The 22,235-nt window shown below is 33.7% G+C and overlaps 1 long non-coding RNA gene across 1 annotated transcript; it reads left to right on the top strand.

Moving 5' to 3' along the window:
- The first annotated feature begins 13,698 nt into the window (after positions 1 to 13,698).
- LOC108478844 (uncharacterized) lies at positions 13,699 to 14,803 on the top strand. Its single transcript, XR_001870358.2, has 2 exons — positions 13,699 to 14,143; positions 14,423 to 14,803. It is a non-coding gene; the product is annotated as an uncharacterized LOC108478844 (long non-coding RNA).
- Positions 14,804 to 22,235: the final 7,432 nt, after the last annotated feature.

The following is a 22,235-nucleotide window of genomic DNA, read 5'->3' as shown; positions in this document are numbered from 1 at the left end:
CTTATATTCACACATAAGGAATCAACTTAGCCAAAGGCCGGAAACTCATTAATTGACTGAGCGAATACTATTTATAAGGATCAACTAATTCAATGCATATACGAAACATACCTCGTCGTTGGGGTTTACGAGCGTATTAATTGAAATTATTACAGCAAGATTGCTCATTCCAAACCCGGTACCTTCGGGATTTAGCCGGATATAACTACTCGCTCAAAAGCCTTTGAGACTTAACCCGGTTATAGTAACTCGCACAAATGCCTTCGGGACTTAGCCCGAAATTAGTCACTAGCACAAATGCCTTCAGGACTTAGCCCGGTTATCATCCGAATATCCATGCACGTGTCAATAAATCATGACACATCTATATTTCATTTTCATAACTAGAATTTAAATACAAGTCACTTATCAAGCATTATCATTTTCGGCTCAATAGCTACATACAAAGGGCATGATTTTGATTTGCTTATAACATAATCTAAGTTTCATTACTCGAAAACTTACCTCGGATGTTGTCGAGCGATTTGACGACTATTCGATCACTTTTTCCTTCCTTTATCGGACTTAGTTCCCTTTGCTCTTGAGCTTAATTTAACAAATAAATTGATTTAATCATTTGAACATCAAAAAGAGAACTCAAGGTACTTAACCCATATATACATTAGACATTAGAGTCACATATATATGAAATCATGAATCACACTCAACATTTTAGCCGACACTCTCTTTTAGCCGATTATCTAAGCCAAGATAAAAGCATTAATATGCTTGCCTCTAACCGAATACATGCAACACCAATCCATCTCATGTGGCCGAATATGCATGTCTATGTTGAGGCCAATTATATACTTAATACCACATATAAATGACATACATTTTACTAACTAATGCATTACATATTATAACTCAATACGCATCCATCATTTACTCCATAACTGAAACACCACCATATATAAATATATACCTTGAGATAATATATATGTCATACCAATACATCATGTGCAAATATATATATATGTGCAAGAGCCGAATCACAAAATTGATTATAACCATCTCATATATTTTCATCATATACCCGAATGCACAGGTACATTATAATAACTTCCAACTCAATTCATGTCACAAATTTATACTTCACAAGAATAAATCATTAACCAAATATAAACATATATCCAAAACACAAATCTTACCTACCATGTAATAAGCATATCAAAATAAACTCTTTCTATGTTCGAATATAACCTAATATCATTTAATACCAAATCATGTATAACACCTCAACCAAATATAATAACCAAATTCACATGTATATTTTATTTTTACATGAACCATAGCCGAATCATTTTAACCATGAGTAACATAACAATCATAAATCATACTTATGGATATACCATGGCCGATTCAATCTAATCACATCCAAAATCATCAACCATTTTCAATGCATATAACATATATAAACATGAATAAGTTTCATATAATCTCTTAACACATTAATTTCTTTCATCAACAATCTTTTGTTTCTTTATCCATCAAAACTTAAAGGTAAGAAAAAAATCAAGTTCTTCTCACACATACCATAACCGAAAGTTCCATCCAACACTCTAAATTCAAAATTTTAGTATGGCTAGGTAAGAAAAACATGATGATTAACCTGAACAAACTAAGATTTCAAAAGAAAGATTAACAAAATTTACTAACCTTCTCTTCATTCAAAAGGCTGAATCCCCCCCCTTTTTTTTTCTTCCTCTTGTACGGCTAAGAAGAACAAGGTGATAACCCCTTTTTTTTTCTTTTATTATCCTTAGTATTTCTTTTATTATTTCCTTTCTTTTACATAAAATAATGACCACTTCATGGAAATTTACCACATATTCTAATATATGCTCCATCATGGCCGGCCACTATGTATAGAAAAAAGGAGTATTTGACATGCAAAGCCATTATTTTCACTACATGCTTTAATAGCTCCTTATAAATTAACCTATCACATTTTAAAAGTGTCACACATAAGTCCTATTAACTAAGTTCACATGCAATCGACTAAATCGAAGCTTAAAACTTTCACACATTCATATTCACATATTCTAGACAGTAATTATCACATCCAAATACTTCGGTGACTCGGCTTAGCGGTCCCGAAACCACTTCCCGACTAGGGTCAATTTAAGGCTGTCACAACTCTCCCCCACTTAAGAAATTTTCGTCCCCGAAAATCTTACCGGTAAATAAGTTTGGGTATCGCTCTTTCATAGAGTTCTCGGGTTCCCAAGTAGCTTCTTCCATCCCGTGCTTGAGCCATAACACTTTTACTAAAGGAACCCTTTTGTTTCGTAACTCCTTCACTTCACGAGCCAGGATACGAATCAGTTCTTATTCATAACTCATATCGGCTTGAATTTCAACCTCGGAAGGACTTATTATGTGCGAAGGATCAGATCTATAACGTCGAAGCATCGAAACATGAAAAACGTTGTGGATCCTTTCAAGTTCAGGGGGTAAAAGCAACCTATATACAACTGGACCAACTCGCTCGGAGATTTCATACGGCCCAATGAATCTCGGACTCAATTTGCCCTTACGGCCAAATCTGAGTATCTTTTTCCAAGGTGAAACCTTAAGAAACACTTTGTCTCCCACCTGATACTCAATATCTCTTCGTTTCAAATCCGCGTACGACTTCTGACGATCTGTGGCTGCCTTCAGACTTTCACGGATTACTTTTACTTTCTGTTCAGCATCTTTAATCAAATCAACTCCGAAAATTTTACTTTCACCGAGCTCGGTCCAAAACAATGGTGTACGGCATTTACGACCGTACAAAGCCTCGTAAGGTGCCATCTTAATACTTGATTGAAAACTATTGTTGTAAGCAAATTCAATCAAAGGTAAATACCGCTCCCATGAGCCACTAAACTCGAGGATGCAACATCTCAACATATCCGAATTATCCGCTCGGATTGACCATCGGTTTGAGGGTGAAAAGCGATGCTAAAATGCAACTTGGTACCCAAAGCTTCTTGCAATTTCTTCCAAAATCGCGAGGTGAATCTCGGATCTCTATCCGACACAATAGAAATGGGTACCCCGTGTAATCTCACAAATTGAGAAACATACAATTCAGCTAGTTTTTCCAGTGAATAATCCGTACGTACGGGAATAAAATGAGCCGACTTAGTCAGTCTATCAACAACAACCCAAATCGCATCTTTCTTACTTGTTGACAATGGCAACCCAGACACAAAATCCATCGTGACTCGATCCCATTTCCATTCAGGTATCATGATCGGCTGAAGTAAACCTGTAGGCACTTGATGTTTCGCTTTCACTTGTTGACATATTAAACACTTCGATACAAAATCGGAAATGTCTCGTTTCATACCATGCCACCAAAACTGGCGTCTCAGATCGTTGTACATTTTCGTACTCCCCGGGTGAATAGACATTCGGCTACGATGAGCTTCGTTCAGAATCATCGAAATGAGTTCTGAATTTCTTGGAACACACAAACGACTTCTGAACCTCAAACAATCGTCATTATCAATTTGAAACTCTGATTCCATATTCAGAACACATTCAGCCCGTTTTGCAACCAATTTATCATCGACTTTCTGAGCTTCACGAATTCGATGAATCAACAATGATTTGGCCTTTAATTCTGCCACTAACACATTGTCGGATAGAACGGACAAGTGTACATTCATTGCTCGTGAAGCAAACAGTGATTTACGACTTAAGGCATCCGCAACCACATTAACCTTTCCTGGGTGATAGTCAATGACAAGCTCATAATCTTTCAACAACTCAAGCCAACGTCTTTGTCGCAGATTTAAGTCTCTTTGAGTCATCAAATATTTGAGACTTTTGTGATCCGAAAATACATGGCACTTCTCACCAAATAAGTAATGTCGCCGTATTTTCAAAGCGAATACGATGGCAGCTAATTCGAGATCATGGGTCGGATAATTTTTCTCATGTGGCTTTAATTGTCTCGACGCATAGGCTACAACTCGACCTTCTTGCATCAATACGCAACCCAACCCAAGTAGGGAGGCATCACTATAAATGACAAACTCTTTGCCTGATTCGGGTTGCACTAGAATTGGAGCTTCAGTCAAATAAGTTTTCAGTTGATCAAAACTTTTCTGACATTTTTCCGTCCATTCGAACTTAACATCTTTTGAAGTAGCCGTCATTGGTGTGGCTATCATCGAGAAACCTTTTACAAACGTCGGTAGTAACCGGCAAGTCCTAAAAAGCTCTGAACCTCAGTAATATTTCTCGGAGGCTTCCAGTTAAGTATGGCTGAAATTTTGCTCGGATCAACTCGAATACCCGATGCGGATACCACATGGCCCAAGAAGCTCACCTCTCTTAACCAGAACTCACACTTACTGAACTTAGCATATAACTGCTTATCTCATAAAATCTGCAACACTAATCTCAGGTGTTCAGCATGATCGGTTTCATTTCTCGAATAGACCAAAATATCATCGATAAACACAACTACAAACCGATCCAAATACGGTCTAAAGATCCGATTCATCAAATCTATAAATACCGTAGGGGCATTAGTGAGCCCAAACGGCATCACTAAGAACTCGTAGTGACCGTATCTCGTTCTGAAAGCAGTTTTGGGTATACCAGAATCTCGAATTCGCAATTGATAATAACCCAATCTCAAATCTATCTTTGAAAACACTGAGGCTCCCTTTAGTTGATCAAACAAATCGTTAATACGCGGTATCGGATATTTATTCTTTATTGTCACCTTATTCAGCTGACGATAATCGATGCACAACCTCATGGTTCCGTCCTTCTTTTTCACAAACAATACTGGTGCACCCCAATGTGAGAAACTTGGTCGAGCGAAACCTCTATCCGTCAACTCTTGCAACTGAGCTTTCAATTCCTTTAATTCTGTTGGTGCCATATGATACGGAGCTAGCGAAATCGGTGTAGTCTCAGGTACAAGCTCAATACCAAACTCTACCTCCCGAACAGGTGGTAAACCCGGTAATTCTTCGAGAAAAACATCCAGATATTCACAAACCACCGGCACAGATCCAAGCTTCTTTTCTAACTCTCTGTCATCAAGTACATACGCAAGGTATGCTTCGCACCCCTTTCTTACATATTTCTGTGCCAACATCGATGATATTACAGCTGGCGACCCATTCAAGTCAGTAGACTCAACTCGAATCATCTCATTATTTGCACACCTCAAATCGATAGTTTTTCTTTTGCAATTTACAATTGCATCATGTACGGTCAACCAATCCATACCAAGGATAACATCAAATTCATCAAACGGTAAAAGCATCAGGTCAGCCGGAAAATAGGAGCCTCGGATTGTTAAGGGGCATTTCTTACACACCTTGTCGATAAGCACATAATGACCTAAGGGATTTGACACCCGAATTACGAACTCAGTAGACTCAACAGGTAAAGTCTTACTGCATGCTAAGGTTTCACATATATAAGAATAAGTAGAACCAGGGTCAATCAAACCAATCACATTAGTATCAAAGAGAGTAAAAGTACCGGTAATAACATCTGGCGAGGAAGTATCCTCGCGTACGCGTATAGCATAAGCTCTAGCAGGAGCACGAGCCTCAGATCTGGTTGTAGCATCTTTAGATCCTCTCTGACTGCCACTAGCATTGCCCGTATTTCTAGATGGTCTACCCCGAGCAAGAGTAGCACCCGGTCTCCCACTCGATCTACATTCATTCGAGACAATCTCGGCGTCTTTAATAAAGTGGTCGGTGATCAGCACTTGTAGCAGAGCGGTCATGGAATCTACAACTCCCGAATGCCATTTACCACAATCGGCACTCCGCTCGTCTCGACAATCATTTCTAACATCTGGCGGCATCAAGTGACTCGTGCACTCACAGGGGGTCGATCACGATCTCGTCTAGAAAAGCCCGAAGTGTCTCTAGATCGGCCTAAATCATCTCTAAATTTCATCGATGACTATTGAAAGGGCTTTCCCGAAGATCTCTTACGAAACTCCTTTGCTCCCATATCAGCTTTTCTTTTCTCCATACTGAGCTCCTCGGCTTTGCAAGCTCGCTCGACAAGTACCACGAATTCTCGGATTTCTAAAATGCCAACATACAGCTTTATATCATCGTTCAGTCCATCCTCGAAACGTTTACACATCACGGCTTCTGAAGAAATGCATTCTCGTGTGTACCGGCTAAGCCTCACAAATTTTTGTTCATAGTCGATAACTGACATGGAACCTTGTTTAAGTTCAAGATATTCCTTCCGTTTTTGATCCATGAATCTCTGACTGATATACTTTTTCCGAAACTCGGTTTGGAAAAACTCCCAAGTTACTTGCTCTCTGGGCACAACAGAAGTCAACGTATTCCACCAATAGTAGGCAGAATCACATAGCAAGGAGATAGTACACTTTAAGCATTCATCGGGTGTGCAAGATAGTTCATCAAGTACCCGAATAGTGTTATCCAACCAAAATTCAGCTTGCTCGGCGTCGTCACTGTCCGTAGCTTTAAATTCAATAGCCCCGTGTTTTCGGATTCTGTCAACTAGGGGCTTATTTGGCCTTATTTGGTCAGTGACCGGAGGCATTGCAGGTGCGGGGGTTGTATTAGTCGGGAATGGGGGTTGTGGAACAGCCGTATTAGTTCGAATGTATTGGTTGAACCAATCATTCATCACGCTATAAAAAGCTTGTCTAGCTTCATCGTTCGGATTACTAGCAATAGGTTGAGAGTCCGGCGGCGCTGTCCCTTGTGCGGGAGCAGGCACTACACTCTCAAGATCATCAGCTACCGCTCGGTTGGGATCGGGATCCATTACTATAAATAAACACATTTTCAATTGTCAGAAATCACCACACTATCAAATAATCACATAATGGCATGTATAGCTAGACCCAAACATATTACGGTAGTCCTAGAATCGACTAAACCATAGCTCTGATACCAATTTAATTGTAACACCCCGTACCCGAGGCCGTTGCCGGAGTCGGACACGAAGTGTGAACGAACTTAACTCATTTATTTTCACAGTCCAAAAATTTTCCAGACAAGCTGGCTAACTGCATCACAGTCGCTTTAAAAATCATATCTCGAGTTCCGAAGCTCGAAAACTGATTCTGTAAATTTTTCCTGAAACTATACTCATATATCCATCTATAAATTTTTTTCTACAATTTTTAATCGGGCCAATTAGTACAGTTTATTAGTTAAAGTCTCCCCTGTTTCAGGGTTCGACTGCTCTGACCTTCATGCATTACGACTTATATATCTCCCTGTACAGGGCTGCAATACTGATGCCGTTTGTTTTTATAGAAACTAGACTCGAAAAGGAATCTATACATATATGGTATGACTTCTAAATATCTTTGGTTAATTTATAGTAAATTTCCAAAGTCAGATCAGGGGATCCAGAAATCACTCTGGCCCTGTTTCATGAAAACTTAAATATCTCTTGAAATACGACTCATATGACCGTTTCGTTTCTTCCATATGAAAGTAGATTCATCAAGGTTCGATTACATAATTTATTCACTATTTAACTCCATTCCTACTATTTTTAGTGATTTTTCAAAGTCACACTACTGCTGCTGTCAGCATCTGCCTTTAAGGTAGACTTTACCTATTACATAGTTTCCATGATTCAACTAACCCTTTAGCATATATAGCACAAAATATGATCGTGATTAACCATTCCAATGGCCAATCATTGCCAAGCATATCCACACCTCTCAATAACCATATACATACAAGATGATTATAACATTATGCTCAAAATATATATAAGCCATTTTCGCATGGCTATCCAAATTTGTACAATACCGAAAGGTACATGACCAACATCAAAAGGGGTAGTCCTATACATGCCATTTTCAGAGTTCAACCAAAAGTGTACCAAAAGAGCTTTGATAGTGTGGACGACTTCGACTTTGACAATCCCGAGTCCGATAGCTGACGAACCAAAATCTATAAAACAGAGATTCAAAGAACGGAGTAAGCATTTAATGCTTAGTAAGTTTCGAACAAGGAAATTAGGCACAACTGAGGTATAGCATTCATATAACTAAACGGATAATTTCATATACACATATTCTTAAAAATCAGTCCTACTCCACATTTCCAACCCTTATATTCACACATAAGGAATCAACTTAGCCAAAGGCCGGAAACTCATTAATTGACTGAGCGAATACTATTTATAAGGATCAACTAATTCAATGCATATACGAAACATACCTTGTCGTTGGGGTTTACGAGCGTATTAATTGAAATTATTACAGCAAGACTGCTCATTCCAAACCCGGTACCTTCGGGATTTAGCCGGATATAACTACTCGCTCAAATGCCTTCGAGACTTAGCCCGGTTATAGTAACTCGCACAAATGCCTTCGGGACTTAGCCCGGAATTAGTCACTAGCACAAATGCCTTCAGGACTTAGCCCGGTTATCATCCGAATATCCATGCACGTGTCAATAAATCATGACACATCTATATTTCATTTTCATAACTAGAATTTAAATACAAGTCACTTATCAAGCATTATCATTTTCGGCTCAATAGCTACATACAAAGGGCATGATTTTGATTTGCTTATAGCATAATCTAAGTTTCATTACTCGAAAACTTACCTCAGATGTTGTCGAACGATTTCGACGACTATTCGATCACTTTTTCCTTCCCTTTATCGGACTTAGTTCCCCTTTGCTCTTGAGCTTAATTTAACAAATAAATTGATTTAATCATTTGAACATCAAAAAGAGAACTCAAGGTACTTAACCCATATATACATTAGACATTAGAGTCACATATATATGAAATCATGAATCACACTCAACATTTTAGCCCACACTCTCTTTTAGCCGATTAGCTAAGCCAAGATAAAAGCATTAATATGCTTGCCTCTAACCGAATACATGCAACACCAATCCATCTCATGTGGCCGAATATGCATGTCTATGTTGAGGCCAATTATATACTTAATACCACATATAAATGACATACATTTTACTAACTAATGCATTACATATTATAACTCAATACGCATCCATCATTTACTCCATAACTGAAACACCACCATATATAAATATATACCTTGAGATAATATATATGTCATACCAATACATCATGTGCAAATATATATATATGTGCAAGAGCCGAATCACAAAATTGATTATAACCATCTCATATATTTTCATCATATACCCGAATGCACAGGTACATTATAATAACTTCCAACTCAATTCATGTCACAAATTTATACTTCACAAGAATAAATCATTAACCAAATATAAACATATATCCAAAACACAAATCTTACCTACCATGTAATAAGCATATCAAAATAAACTCTTTCTATGTTCGAATATAACCTAATATCATTTAATACCAAATCATGTATAATACCTCAACCAAATATAATAACCAAATTCACATGTATATTTTATTTTTACATGAACCATAGCCGAATCATTTTAACCATGAGTAACATAACAAGCATAAATCATACTTATGGATATACCATGGCCGATTCAATCTAATCACATCCAAAATCATCAACCATTTTCAATGCATATAACATATATAAACATGAATAAGTTTCATATAATCTCTTAACACATTAATTTCTTTCATCAACAATCTTTTTGTTTCTTTATCCATCAAAACTTAAAGGTAAGAAAAAAAATCAAGTTCTTCTCACACATACCATAACCGAAAGTTCCATCCAACACTCTAAATTCAAAATTTTAGTATGGCTAGGTAAGAAAAACATGATGATTAACCTGAACAAACTAAGATTTCAAAAGAAAGATTAACAAAATTTACTAACCTTCTCTTCATTCAAAAGGCCGAATGCCCCCCCCCTTTTTTTTCTTCCTCTTGTACGGCTAAGAAGAACAAGGTGATAACCCCTTTTTTTTCTTTTATTATCCTTAGTATTTCTTTTATTATTTCCTTTCTTTTACATAAAATAATGACCACTTCATGGGAATTTACCACATATTCTAATATATGCTCCATCATGGCTGGCCACTATGTATAAAAAAAATGAGTATTTGACATGCAAAGCCATTATTTTCACTACATGCTTTAATAGGTCCTTATAAATTAACCTATCACATTTCAAAAGTGTCACACATAAGTCCTATTAACTAAGTTCACATGCAATCGACTAAATCGAAGCTTAAAACTTTCACACATTCATATTCACATATTCTAGACAATAATTATCACATCCAAATACTTCGGTGACTCGGCTTAGCGGTCCCGAAACCACTTCCCGACTAGGGTCGATTTAGGGCTGTCACACTCACAACAAAGTGACAATAATTGCAAATGTTTTTATCTAAAATACTAGTACAAAGTTATAGTGTATATGTAAATCAATGGTGGCTTGTCCACAATCCAGAGTGATATGGTAGATGAGTTATAGGGAACTCATAAGTGTGGTGTGTAGCGGAGTTGGGTAAGACTTTTTTGTTAATTTGAAACTGCATTGCATTCATGAACATGTGTGAATACTGTGATTGTAAAATGAAGTGTTTTACGAGAAAAATCGTTAATATGAGATGCCTTATGGTTGTGTTTAATCGCCAAAGTGCTATTCATGTGCTTTGTTTGTTGTTTTGTTTTGGTTTTCTTGTGGCAGAACTCACACTGAGCTTCATAACTCACTCACTTTTAATTTCCATCTTTTCAGATAACCCACCAGGTTAGGATGCGGACACGACATCTAGAGGGACTTGGCTCGGCCCGATTTTATTTACTAACATACTTTTAAGTTATTATTTGATATCTTATTATTATTCAAAGTCTGTATTATTTTATTTTGAACTGTGGTATGGGGCATAGGATTTGTTTTCTTTTAACATGCATGACATTTAAATTGATTTTAGGATATAAATAAGAATAATTAATTATGCATGAGTTTCAGTTTCTATTTAAAATATAAACTATTATCACTTTTCCGCTGCTAGAGTAAGTAAAAATCTGAGTAATAAATAAAATAAAAATTATCTAAGTTTTCAAAAATAGTCACTGTCGAAACCATCCTTCGATTTAAAAATTTTAAATTTAATAAAAAAGGGGAATCGACTTTTGAAAAAGAAATGCATGGAGTCGCCACCGATCCTTTTGCTTTGGTGTGATCGGGTCACCTAAGAATTTGGTTATTTTAATAAAACATTTTTGGTTTACTAAAACAACGATTCTGGTCTACGAAAATATGAGAAAAAAGGCTCAGGAGTCGGCTACGTATGAGGAAGGATTAGCACCCTCATTACGCCCAAAATTGGTGCCAAATCGATTAAATACTATCCTCATGTCTAAAATTAAAAATGTTTTTGAAATGTGATTCTTGTTAACAACATTTGAATAACCCGAGTTGGTTGCCAAAAATCTTCTTGTTTCGACTTCCGAAAATTTATAATTTGAAATTAACAAAAGGATGCCCAACTATTTGGTCCAACAAAAAACCGAAACCCAGCACAGTAGGGCATGATTCCTCGAATTTTCGAACATCTAACATTGCCTCACCCTAGAAAACACGAGTGAAATTCCGAAGAGATATTCGATTATTTTGATCAAACGGGAAATTGCAACCAGCACGATAGGGTACTATTCCCCGAATTGCCAAACATCAAATATCGCCTTTGTTTTAAAGGGTTTTTAGAAAACGTGAGTGAAATTTTGAAGGAACCTTCGATTGTTTTGACAAAACGAGAAATCACAACCCAACGTGTTAGGGCACGATTCCCGAATTATCAAACACCGAGTATTGTCTTCGTTTTGGAAGGTTTTTAATAAACACGAGTGAAAACCAAAAGGAATATTCAATTGTTTTGAACAAACGAGAAATCACAACCCAGCACGATAGGGCATGATTCTCGAATTATCAAACACCGAGTATTGCCTTCGTTTTAAAGGATTTTTAGAAGATATGAGTGAAATTTTGAAGGGATATTTGATTATTTTAAGCAAACGGGAAATTGCAACCTAGCACGTTAGGGCACGATTCCGCGAATTACCAAATATCGCATATCGCATTCGTTTAAGGGATTTTTAATAATTTTGAAACTAGCTTAAAACGCATTAATTCAATTTGAAATAAGACGGAATTGATCACAAAATTTGGGTTTTATAAAACCACATTTCAGAAATCAAGTGGAGAACGATGAATGGGGTAATATGTGTATGCATAAAAATACGACAATGGAAAAATGAAGATATACAATCAACTACAAGAACTTAAGTGAATAAGCATAACTAGCTTGGAAATATAACCCAATTTCAATCAGGCATGGAGAATAATTAACATGGCAATATATAAAAAAATGTACAAATAAATAATGCAACGATAACATGTATGGCATAATGTATCATGACTACTACTAGATACCCAAAACAAAATGCAAATCGAAGAAATAATATGGTATAAGACTATTTTAAGATAACGACAAATAAATGAACACATGGAATGTAGGTTGACAAATTTGTACATAAAAAAACTAGGGCTAGATATATATAGTTTTTTGAAATAGATATTATAGAATGAAGGTTTGAATCGAATTGCATGTAAAATATTTTAAACACAAATACATTTAAAAGTTGACAAACTACATGATGATTTAAATAATATATATAATATAAAAGTTTAATAATGAAGATATATGACAAGACATAATACACGAAATAGATTTATGAAACTTATGTTCATGCATGTTTATTTAAAAACATGAGATTATTATAAATTTTTAAAATAGTCTAAAATTATACACATCCTTATATCAAGACGTTTAAAATAATAGACTACACAAACACCTAAGCAATATATAGATCTACCCAAAAATAATAATTTTATAATTACAAAAAGGTTCCCAAAATTATTTCAATATATATTGAAAATACTTGATAAATCACAAAGCAAAAAGTGTTTTAAAATAGAAAAATCCATTAAAGTAATAAATGTATATATATACAAAAATAGTATTTAAATGTGAGATTTAAAATCAAAACAATATGTAGTAAAATATGTTTTAAAAATGACTTATGTACATAAAAATATATTAAGATAAATTTAAAAGAATTCATAAAATAAATTAGCATGGGACTAAATGTATATATAAATACATAATAATAATAATAATAATAATAGTAGAATCAAGAGCATATAAAAACATAAATAAATGAACTTTTCAGTATAAAAGTTAAAGGAATAAAGAAATAAGTGGATGAACAAGATAACAAATAAAACAATTTAGTTTGAAATTAAAAAAGAAAAAACAAATAAAAAATAAGACAAAAATAACAAATAATATTGATGGAGCAAAAAGAAAACGTGATAAGGATATTAATAGTAATAATACGATGAACATTTGTAATAAGCCATGAATGTAAAATAAAGGCAAAAGAATAGTACAAAATAATAGTGAAATAAAATAAAAACAAAATGGAAACTAAAAGGATTCGATTTAACATAAAAAATGAAGTCTAAGACGTAAAATACAGGTACAACAATAAACATGAAGATAAAATAAAATATAAGGGGTTGAATTTAAAAAGAGCAAGTAAATAAAATACTAAAGAAAATAAAAATAAAAGCAGAATATTGAAAATAATAATAAAAATGAAAAATAAACAAGATTAAATGGTCAAGGAACCAAAAATAAAAAGAAATGAACTTTAACGGATAAATTAAAAAGCTAGAATTTGAGCTAAAATGAGACACATGTAAAAAAGAGGGACTCATATTGCAAATAACCCTCTTTTTTAAATAGTGCCATTTTGGGGCTATTAGTATTAGCCTAAAACGGTGCCACTTAATCTTCCCCAAAGCAGCAAAAGCAAACCCTAAGTACCCTAAGTAAATCCCCTAGCTGCTTCAAAAAAATGAAAAAGAAAATCAAACTTTTCTCCCCAATATTCGGCCGATTTGAATACATTGCCGATTTCAAATTCCTTCCACAACTCCGATCTCAGCGAGGGGAATAGGGACTTTGATGGCCGATTCGCGAAGGTATGCCCCTCGCTTCTCTCTCAGTTGATTCGTGGCTTCACCGATGCCAAACGCGCCTCTACCCGTCGCGGTTCTAACCAGATCCACAAGGATCCGTCAACCAAATCGTCACCAAAATAGGTAAGCTAACCCTCCTTCTTTGGATTCGTTGAATGGATTCAAAAATAAAGTAAAAAAAAGAACAAGAACAAAGAAATAATCTACGAATCACCTTGAAATCTTTGCTTTTTCTATTTTATTATTTCGTATCTGTAGTGGGTGTCTATATTGCCCAAACGAATTACAACCTGGTATGGCTTTATATAGCCGAAATCGAAAGAAAAATACAAAGAAATTGCTTGCTATTGTTTTTTTTTTCTCTTTGCTGCTATTTGCTGTGCTCGTTTGTTTCTTTCACAGGTACTGGTGCAAGGCGCGTGTACGGGGCTGTGCTGGCTCGGGTACAGAGGTAGCTGGGGTTCGGCTGCATGAAGGCTGAGCGGCGCCTAGGTTTTTTCTCTAGCTGAAAAATGTTTAGGGTAATCGGGCTAGTTGGGCTTTAGGGCATTTGGGTCTAGGTTTGGGCTTTGGGTCATGTATTTAATTGGGTTTGGGTAGCTTTGATTTTTGGGCCTGTAAAAACTAGACTCTAAATATTTAAGGGACTGTTATAATTTTTTTTTTGTAATTTTGGTTTGGTTGTTGGGCCCAGGCAGATTTGGCCCATTACAGTCACCGTTACAATTAAAATGTTAAAATTAATTGGTTTTTTGTTAACTCTTGGATTTTTTCTGAAAATAAGCTAAATTTTCTTCTAAAATAAATAAATATTTTAAACTGATTATTTTATAAACTTCCATCGTACTAAATCATATCGGTGACTAATGTAATCTCCTAAATTCGGACCTAATGTCTAGGCCAAGTGAGGAGGTGATACTCATCTTCATAATGGGCCTTGAATTGGGTCAGACCGCTTGTATCACATAATTAGTTTTCGAGATTCAACTGAAAGATTATAACTTTCACATTAGAAGTAATAGACTTACAATCTTGCACATTCATGAAAACTTTTACCGACTTGAAACACATTTCCTATTAGGAAAAATAAGAAAGGTTTCACTTTTTCCATAACCATGTGAACATATATGATCTTGAGCACTATCTACTTATAAACATTATGAACATTTTTCCCAGCTATGTCCGAATTTGGTTGGCAATACTAGGACAAATGATAAAGAGGAAGACAAAATTTATGAAGCTGATAAACGCCAACTAAATGCTAAAGTTTTCAAAGGAGAGATTTAACTTCACCACCAATATTTCAGACTCTCAACAGATGAAAGAAGGAAATTTTACATACTTATTGACCTTAATTCTTCAACTTAAATATTTCTTAGGATTGATTTCTAAAATTAAAACTCTAATACTTAAAATTTAAAATTTTATTTTTATTTTTTATATACAATTGTTACATCTTCACAATTAATTTTCCTTATATTGTAACACATTAGTTGTTTTACATAACTTTCTCCAAAGCTTTCTGATTAATTCATCATTAAACCATATTTATATAACATACAAAACCTAATTTTATACTCATGTATTACTCGGGTATGCAAACTAATTTATTTTTTATTACTATTTGCTTACACGTGTTATATTTCATTATTCTTACAATTAAGGAAATTCATATTTCTTATTTAACTATTGCAAAACCATTTTTATTTTTTTGAAAAACAGGGATCGACTTTAAATCGAAATATGGAGTCGTCACCAATCTTTTTTGCTTAGGTGTGATCGGATCACCTTGTAAAATATTTTGTTTTATTAAAATATCGATTTTGGCCTCCGAAATTCAAGAAAATGAGTTTGGGAGTCAGTTATGTACAAGGAAGGATTAACACCCTCGTAACGCCCAAAATTGGTACCGAATTGATTAATTAATGTCCTAAAGTCTAAAATTTGAAAAGATTTTGAAATACAATTTCTTTTAAAAATATTTGGATAACTCGAATTGGAATTTAAGATTCACTCGTTCTAAAGGAACAAAATACCATATCTAGTACGTTAGGATACGACATTTTAAACCTTCAAACCTGAGATCACCTTATGATTTCCAAAACATGCAATCAAAAGGATATTTGGCTATTTGGTCAAACGAAAAATTGAAACCCAGCACGTTAGGGCACGATTTCTTGAATTTCCAAACATGAAATATTTCCTTATTTTTTGATTGAAGAAAACACGGACGAAATTTTAAAAGGGTAGTTAGTTATTCGGTCAAATGGAAAACCAAAACCCAGCACGTTAGGGCACGATCTCTCGAATTTTCAAATACGAAATATTACCTTGTTTTGAGAAGTTTTTTTTAAAAAAATAGGAGCGATGATAAAAACGGACTTGAAATACATTTTTTCAGTTTGTTTGAAATAAATAAAATGAAATGATCAATTTTAAGCAAAGAAGTTGGCAATCTTAATCATAATTCAATACACGAAAATGAATAACAAAGTAACAAATATGAAAAATATACATGGTTAACATATTATACAATTTATTGACAATAATATAAAGATACCAATATGTAAATGAAAACACACCCAATAATAATACACTATTTAACATTTCTAAGTAAAGACTAATGAAATAAGAAATCTATTTAAACAATGAAATAAAAAACTTTTAAATGGTAATAAACAATGTTAAAACAAATAATGTAAAGGAAGATAAATTTGAAATTGACAATGTAAAAAAACAATTTAAAAGTAAAGTATATGTATATAAACAAATAATACATGCAAAAATTTAAAATAAATCATAAAATAAATAAAGATTAATACATAAAATATAAAGTTTAACATATAGATGAATTTCAAAATAAGTATTATGAGAAGAAATTTTAAATTAATGCTATATAAAACAATTTAAAACCAAAATTTATAAATAAACATATAATATAAATTATGTACATAAAAATAATAATGTATGCCCATATAAAATTTAAGACAAATAGTGCACATATTAGAAAGTTTTAACATAGATGAATTATATAAATACAACCATATAAAAATATACAAAAGAATATATATGAATAACAATCTATATAATATGAAATCAATGATCATGCAAAATAATTTGAAACAAGATTTATTCATCAACAATTAATAATATACATAAAGTGAAAACTTAATATAAATAATGTACATATATAAGAATAATAATATGAGAGAGTGCTTGAAATAAACAAAATATAATTTAAAGTTGGGTCCTTAAAAGAAACAAATAATATACCTAAATGGATTTAAAATATATATATGCATATTTGAAAGGGAATTTAAATAAGTAATTTAGTATAAATTATGTGTATATATATATAGTAACAATGTATGAGAATAAACATCATATGAATCTTTAAAACATAGAATTATATAAAAGAGAATTTTAAAATAGACAAATTACCAAAATAAAACCATTAAAATGTATTCACATGAAAGTATAAAAATAGAGAGCTAAGCTAATGTAAAAATCAAGAAAATGGCTCAAAATAATATATTAAAATAATTTTTTTAAATGGGTAATAAATAAATTAAAAAGAGTAAAAGAATCACATAAACTAAAAAAAACTCAATTGAAATAAAAACAAAATCAAGAGGATAATTTATAAACAAATCAAATTATTAAAACAGAGTTAAGGACTTGGATTAAATGCGCACAAACAAACAGGGACAAAAAATGCAAATGTCCCGAGTCCCAAAACGCAACGCTTAGGTGCCGACTAAATTGAATTTACGCCTAGATTCCAGGGATAATTTAAAAAAATCAAAGAAAATACAAAGAGGGCTCAGTTGAACGTCACCACCAAAGGGAGGGACTAATTGTGCAAATATTCCCTCTTAGAAAAACGCGCGGATCCTCATGGTAATGGGTCAGGTTGCGCGGATCTAGCGCCTAAATGGCGCCGTTTTGAGGCCATTGAAATTGACCTAAAACGACGTCGTCTGTTTGACGTGCAAAAGCTAGCAAAATTTCAGAAAAAAAATAATAATTCTTCTGCCCCCCAAAAAAAAACTAAAACGTTCCAAATGCTTTCAACCTCTTCATCCGAGCACCGATTCCGACAAAAAAGAAGGTCACTGTGGTGGCAATGGACGAAACCCAGGTGAGATTCTTGTTCCCTTTCCCTTTTCCCTTTTATATTTTCTACATGCGGTATATGAAGATCAGAGAAATAGAGATTAAATTGAAAGAAAAGTGAGATCCAAGAACACCTTTAAAACTGATTTTTAATGGCCCTCGTTTATGTATTCAATCTCCTTTTTCTTTGTTTACAATCGGCCTTATATAGCCGAAGCAAAAAATGAAAAATATGAAATTACAATCATTCTTTTTTTTTCGTTATTTCTCTATTGCATTTCCTGCTTTTGTCATTTTTTGGCTTCTTCTCGTAGGTTCTACTGACGCAGGGAGTGCCATATGGAGGAAGAGGCCATGGTGACGTGGAGGCCTGCTTCTAGGCTAGCAAGCTGCGGCGTAAGGGGAAGAAACCCTAGGGTTTCTGCTAAAAAATATCTTAGGCCTTTTGGGCCTTGTATTTCTTTTGGGCTAGGTCTTAAGTTGGGGGTTTTGGGTGTATGGGATTTTGGGTTAGGCTTATTTAATTTAATTTGGGCCAAAGTTTTTGTAATCTGGACTGATATTTTACTTTATTTTTGTTTTGGGCTATTTTAAAATACTGGTGTAAATGGACTTTTATTTATTGGTTTTTTGTTTTAATTTATTTTATCTATTTTTAGACAATTTTATGGGCCTGAGTGAAATGGGTCTTCCACAACTATTATTACAATTATGTCTTTTATTTACTCTTTTAGTACTAGGGTATTAAGTTGACCAAATTTATATTCGAAAATCAAAAGCTTGATTTTATTTTTTAGGGTATCGTACTTCTAAAGTAAACTATTTCATTAATGGATTTTAGTGTATGGTGATAATTATATTGGATAAAATATGTTAGCTAACGAAATAAATATAAATAATTATATTAATATAAGATCTCGAACATATAATATAAGCAAATATTTATATTTATGTAAAAACACCATATTTAAATTAAACAAATTAAACAAATATTTATATTTAAAATATCATATCCGAAAGACCAATTAAATAAACAAGATTATGAAAAACTGTAAATCGAATAAGGAATCGAGTTTTACTAGATGTTAAGGCCTATTTTCACAGTTTCCTTAAGACAAATTCAGCCGTTCCTATGGTATTTAGAGAAATGCTGGTCGTTTGTCTCCCAAGATACAACAACAAGATGATCGCGACAGTAGCACCTCTGTAGTGATCAACAAACATACCTTGCCTTCTTCTATCACTAAAACGTTTGAAAATTGGAGAGAAAAAGAAAAGAATTTTTGAGAGCGAAATGAATTTGTTGTGTGTCTGTTAAGAATTTTGTAGTATTCTTTAGGCTTCTATAGGCATTTAATATGGAGAAATTTTTGAAATTTCCATGAATAAATATACAGATCTGCATTAAAGAAGCCTTTAAATAAATTTGAATAAAATAAAATCAAATTGATTGGAATCAAATCAAATTAAGATATTTGTCCTTTTAAAATAGATTTTGTATAATATCTGCTGAGAAAAATAAATTACATATTAGGATACCTTTTTGGGGCCAACCAGTCCAGATATTTCATGTTGCCCACGTTGTGCTGGTGCACATTGGCAGTTTTGGATTTGCACCCTCTAGGCGCGAGATAGGGTTTCAAGCTTAGTTATTCAATAATCCTCAAGTAGGTTCTCATATATATATATATATACATATCTCACACTTGGTATTTAACTAATGTGAGATCTGAGCTTTTTTCTTCCTCAACAAATAGTCACAAGTGGCTTACTTTGAACATCAATTTCACATTCATCACTCATTTATTTTGAGCATATGGTATACCTTTGTAAAGGTCTAATGGAGTAGAATATAAAACCATAATTTTATGATTTAACTCCCCACCTTTACCAATCGAGAATATGTCTCAAAATTTCCAAAAAATTACATTTTTCCAAAAATCCCTTACATTTTTTTCGTTTGCATAAACAATGATACACCTCACACAACTACCTCCCTGGTAAGGTTTTTAGTTCTCATGGGTATGTTCATATGATCGTGAACATCTTGATTTTGAAAGAGTTTGAGAGAACTATGCCCGAATAACCTCTTTGAAGTAGCCCCACTTTACTCTCACATAGGTGACTTATGTTGCTCGCCTCACCGAAACACACGATAGTCTTTAAAAGTTTTGCTTAACCTATCTCACTTTAACTCACTGTTTATATCATAGGAATAGACTTGGGATAATAACCTCCACAGTGACCTCACAAGTTTTATGCAATTAGGTTATCCCTTTGAACCTAGATATTCGAACTGTAACGCCCCAATTTTCGGGAATTCTGTGAATGTTGGCAAAATTTCCTGCTTTAATTTTGTCATTTGTGAGTGAAATTATGAAATAGGACCTATGTGAAAATGTTTGAAAATGCTATAGGCTAAATTGAAGTGGCCAAATAAATAGGAGTGCAAAATAGGAGGATTTGCATGACAAACCTCCCATTTTACATGAAGTGGCCAGCCATCATGTTGTTGTAGACAAAATGTACACTTGATATCCATAATTTATGGTACAAATTGATACAAATTGATAATAGGTTAGGTAAAAGTTCCATGATAATGGGTTAGGTAAATGTTTCATGATAATGGGTTAGGTAAATGTTTCATGATAAGAATTTCATGTCTTTTGTATTAAAGAATTAAATGGATGAAATATGAAGTTTTATTAAAAGAAAAAGGGGTGAAAAGAACAAAGTTTTGTCCATCTTTGTTCATCATAGCTGAAAGTTAGAGAAGAGAAAGGAGAGGAGAAAGCTCTTGAGTATTCGGTCATTAGGAGGAGGAAAATTGAAGGTAAGTTCTTGGTACCTTGCTTCTATTTTGAGGTTCATGAGTTCTTCTTGATTCTACCTTAACTCTTGAAGCATATTTTGGTTTTTAGTTGTGTTGTGAGCATTTAGTCATGAATTAAAATGAAGGAAATGGTTGTTGTTTCATGTTCTTTTGATGAAAAAAATGGAAGATAGGTGAAGTTGAGCCAAACAAATGAGCACGCATGTGCCTTAGATGTTAAAGGGAAAAAAATCAGCTAACATGTTGTGCTTTAAAATGATGAAATGGAGATTATTCTTAAGTAAAATCATAGATATATGATGATTGATTGGTGATATACATGTTTAAATAACATGCATGCAAGGTATGTGTGAAAGAGTGATTTGGTAATAAATCTGCTTGGGACAGCAGCAGTAACGTGACTTTGGAAAATCACCATAAATTGTGGGAGATGAATTAGAATCTGAATAAATTATGTAATTAAAGCTTATTGAGTATAGTTTCAAATGGAATAAACGATAACATATTTTGAATTCTATACAATGAGAAATTTGATTCGTAATGAAGAGTGGTCAGATTAGTCAAACAGTGAAACATGGGAAACTTTGAGAAAAATCTGGTATTGATTGGCTAAACCAAAAATTCTGAAAATTTTATGGATAGAATATATATGAGTCTATTTTCAAGGAAAATTAACGAAACTTGATTTAGAGTTTCGTAGCTCTAGTTATAAATGACTTAGTGACTGTTGCTCAGGAAGATAGCTTGCAGTGAAATTATGATTATGTGGTAAACATTGACAAAAATTTGTTAATGAGTTGCTTATTGTTTTCTTATAAGCTTACTATGATCTGTAGGTGTGGTTGGCCGAATATTGTAAGGGGTTAATATGTAGTTTGTATTTGAATAGTTAGATTAACGTGTTAGTAATCCAATTGTAGGCGGTTCGTGTGTGGATCTAAATCAAGATATCGTCGCAAACAGGTGTGTAACTAACACCCTTTTTCTTAGTCTGGATCGGCAAAAGTTGAAAACCCGAAATGCCGAAAATCGGTATTTTGTAGATTTGCGAGTGTGCGAATGCTCGTGAGGTAAATCGATTAATGTTTTTGGTAAGCTGCAAAATTTGGATTGCAAAGTGCATGATTTACGTACCCTCGATATTTTTGGGCTTAATAGGCCAAAATTAGAATGATAGCCAAGCAGGCCCAATTGTAAGAACCCTCGATGCGTGATTACATTAGTACGTGAAAAGTAGGAATATGCATGAAAAACCTAAAATAGAAA

Source organism: Gossypium arboreum, chromosome 3, assembly GCF_025698485.1.
Source record: "Gossypium arboreum isolate Shixiya-1 chromosome 3, ASM2569848v2, whole genome shotgun sequence".
Taxonomy (NCBI): Eukaryota; Viridiplantae; Streptophyta; class Magnoliopsida; order Malvales; family Malvaceae; genus Gossypium; species Gossypium arboreum.
Note: the sequence above shows the minus strand (reverse complement) of the source record. Positions and strands in the feature narration are given on the sequence as shown.